This window comes from Hakea prostrata, chromosome 1 (genome assembly GCF_041222555.1).
Source record: "Hakea prostrata isolate BN-2017 chromosome 1, UWA_Hpros_2, whole genome shotgun sequence".
Taxonomy (NCBI): domain Eukaryota; kingdom Viridiplantae; phylum Streptophyta; class Magnoliopsida; order Proteales; family Proteaceae; genus Hakea; species Hakea prostrata.
In genome coordinates, this window is record NC_142600.1 from 56,627,815 (window position 1) to 56,631,919 (window position 4,105).

General features: G+C 33.8%; 1 non-coding gene across 1 annotated transcript; it reads right to left on the minus strand.

Annotated features, from left to right (window-relative positions):
* Positions 1-1,554: 1,554 nt before the first annotated feature.
* On the minus strand, positions 1,555-1,643 carry LOC149029164 (small nucleolar RNA SNOR75). Its single transcript, XR_016171373.1, has one exon. It is a non-coding gene; the product is annotated as a small nucleolar RNA SNOR75 (small nucleolar RNA).
* Between the last annotated feature and the right edge of the window lie 2,462 nt (positions 1,644-4,105).

Below are 4,105 nucleotides of genomic sequence, written 5' to 3' on the forward strand. Positions count from 1 at the left end.
TGAATTATGGACAGTTTAAAATTTTCTCACTTAAATGGACAATCAAAAATTTAAATCCAACTTAAACAGACATTATAAAAATATAAATAATAAAAATAAAATTTTATTTTTTTCTTCTCTAGGTAGGAGACTCACTGTCAAATACCATCTAATTGTGGTCAGCTATCTCAGCATACTTGGGAGACATGGTCCCCAAAAAAGCATTAGGATAAAAAGTAGCGAAGATTGTTTATAAAGTCAGAGAATCTGGGGCTCCATTATTGGCATATCCAAAACTCAAAGTACAATTGGGCAAAAAAATATCTATGCGTTTCCACTACTTCAAAGTCAAATTTTCTTTTATAGTTGAAATAGTTGAATTTTACATAGTCAACGATTTAATTAATAAACTCAACCCGTCCACTCTTCTTATAGTAACGTGAGACCTTTAATCAGAAAGGGAGGAAAAAGACAAGGGGATAAACACATGGCCCTTTTTTGGCTTTTTCTTTCTCGTGGAGATTTTATATATAGTTGGATCTTGAGATTTGTTTATAACAGAGAAAATAAAATGTCAAAATATTGGAGCCCCTATTGGGCCTGCTTCTTTTAGATACACTGAGCCCAAACCCAAACCCAAACCCAAGCACCAGTCACTAATCAATGGAATCCCAATAAGGCATTATGTTTTTGCAGTTCCCATTAAACTTTTTCTTTGCATCAATCAAACTTTTTTTTTCCACCAATAAGGCATTATGTTGGTGGGTCCAAACGCATAAAGAGAGAAGGGATTACAAAAAGGCAAGAGAAATTGTTGGCATTATCAAAGTGTATATGCATATATTTCTTTTTTGTAAAATCGAAATATATATATATATATATACTAGTAAACACTGATACATGCAAATGCACATAACTACATAAGAGAGAGAAGAATGAATTTGGAAGAATTTTGTAGATGAGAGATAATATTAGGCGAGAGAAAAGTTCAAATTAGTATTTGAGAAGCCTTCTTTTTTTGGGGGGGGACGGTGAGATTTGAGAAGCTAATTATGTTTGGAGAGCAATAAATAACTTTTTATATGTGAATTCCAAGTATTTTTCTCTACCTCAAGAAGTACTTCTTCAATGATTCTTTTCAATTATACAATAATTAATGAGATAATTATTAGTACAATACTATAAAATTCTCAAAATAAGGTGAAGTGTGTTCCTTAAGCTTGCTATATTTACCCTATCTCACCGACCACCTCCCTTTTTATTTTGAGGTTACACAAAGTACTAATGTAAGTAAAACTTATATGTTTGATTATTGGCCATGGATTATGTCCAACCTTATTATGCTAATCATGAAATTATCTAGAAAAATAGAAAGACTGTGGAGCATCAAAAAGAAAATCCCAATAGAGTACTTGGAGTTGGAAAAACAAAATTCAAAAGAATGAAATAGAAGAGTGAATAATCTATTTGTTTCAATCAACAATCTCGGGGACAAAGAGTGAGAATGTGTTTCAACCAATAAAAACAAACCCAGATGAATAAATGAAAATCCAAAATAGATAAGAAGTGAAGGCTTCCTCTCAGACAAATGCCTCGATTTGTTGTCATGATAACATAATGGAATTAAATGGGCCTCATTGTCTTTGATTTGTTCATCATGGAGAAACCCCATCATTTAGTCTCAGACTCGTGCACTCTTCCAAGCAAACAAAGGAACAAAGCAGTAACCAACCAAAGCTACAAAACTTAGTAGTTTTGAGTCTAAATCGCTAAAATAAAAGGATGTGAGAGATCAAATGATTGCTCGCTGAAATTTTCATATGATGTGCTTCAAAGCATATTGGTTGGAAGCATGAAAAACATCATGAGCAAGGTAATCGCAGAAAATCTTCCTTCGGCAATAACGTTCCACACTCGAATCTTTACATTAGCAATATTACTTGAACGTACTTTCAGGGGCGGACCCAGGATTCAATATTAGTTGGGTCGAATAATGAAAGCCAGATAACCTTCACGTTGGGGAAGCACTAATGTTGTTTTGCCACACATATTTTAAAAAAAGGTAAATTGTTGATAATGATATTTTTTTTCGGAACAAAATATAGGTAAATTAAAGCAATAATACAAATATATATACTAGTAAAAATCGCACGTGCAAATGCACATAGAAATATATGGGGGGAAATTAAAAAAAAAAAAATTCAAACAAATGTAAATTTGAAAAAATAATCATATTAAATATCATTTTATTTTATGAATTTTGAAGTCATTAATTGATATATCATGTTCTAAAGTCTTGGAGATCACTCGTACATCAATGGACATTTGCTTTTTTATCAGTGGAGCTATTAATTGGATGCTACTAAGTGAAAGGTGGCTTGTGTCCAATGGTATATACCAAAGAAGAGGTGAATCCATACCAAGATCCTTCTCCCATACAATCTTTTGGTTCGAAAAGATCATACGTCAGTCAAATCATCTACCTTATTCAACTTTAAATGAAAATACTGATTAATAGCAAATCGTCTATGGTAGTCATCTGAAATCTAGCAAGTTTGAGTGCTTCAAGACATTGTCTTGTTGACCACTTACCCACACGGCCATTATCAATTGCAATTCCTTCCTATATCAATAAACATATGTTAGCATAATTAAGCATGCAAATCGATAGGAAACAAATGCAATTAACTGTTTATCTTTCAGTACGTCACTTTGATTATTTGGTGTTCTAGGTTGTTGAAATAAAAAAAATTAGTCAACCACAACACAAGCATATATGACTTCATTGATATGACAACACCTAAAACAAATTCCAAACTCTAAACAACAATTCCTTACAAAACATCATTTATAATGACTTCATTGATAAGAGAAAGCCCAACATAAATAAAAAGCGGATTGGAATATGGAATTATTAGAATGGGTTTTTTCGGATCTCCTGAAAACTCGAAAGATCACTCATTGGGGCAAGATGGATAGTGAATTATAATTATTCACTTATAAAAACATATTTTTCCCTTCATAATTTTTTCTCGACAACAATTACTAAATAAAATTTCATTTTTGATCAAAAAGTGCTTTTAGTATTGATTTCTTTTGATAGAAGAAAAATGAAATAAAAATTGATACAAAAAACAGTCTTGGATTTTTATTCGGTTTTTATTTTTTTTGGCTAAACAAGTCATTTTATTTAACAAAAAGAGGGGAAAATAAGAGCGGAGAGAATACATTAACAAACACAGCAACTATTACATCCCGGAAACTTGCTTCTCGCCCAATGTTCAAATTTTTATTCGGCTAGCCTTTGGAATTCTTTTTTTTTTTTTCTCTTTTCTTTTCAAAAGTTGATTTTATAATTTCAACCTTTCAGTTAGTTCGATTATGATTTATGCAAATATGGATTGAACGTGATATAGTTTATGTGTGATACGGAGAAAATATGATCAAACTTGGTTCATTCATGGTTCGACCTTTGACTCCGGTCTAGGCGAAGGGAATCGACTCGTTTCCAAACGAGTCGGGTTCAGGAGGTAGCTTGCTGAGGAAGAAAACTAAATCAGCTACAGGCACACCCTAATCCAATACCTATGGAGGAGGTTAATTAACCTAATGGCGGCAGGCAGAATTGGGCGGCTGTCACTTATCACTTTTCAAAGGATAATCATCAGATAACGATCGGATTATCCTAGGAGTCATCTGCTAGTCCAAACTAGTAGAAGTCTATCACTCAACAGATCTATCTGTTGAGATCCAACGGCTATTCGAAGAAGGCTCATATACATCCAACGAAGGAGATTCGAAGGTACATTCTATATAAACATCGCCTCCCCACAAGGGAGGAGGATCTAGATACACACACTTGAATGTGAACACTCAGATGCTTACTATCTGAATCGTATTCCAATTATTCATTCCTTAGCTCTGTGTTCTAGCAGAGCCGTTTGTGATTAAGTTCATCAACTGACTTAGCCTTCAGAGGTGGACTCCCGACCCCAGCAGTCGAGCCACATCTGACGCTTTGTTTTGCAGGTCATTCTTAGGAGATCTAAGGGCTGAGCAGATTTTGGACGAATCATTTGGCGCCGTCTGTGTGAACGTTTTAGAAAGCTATGGTGACTAGATCGGC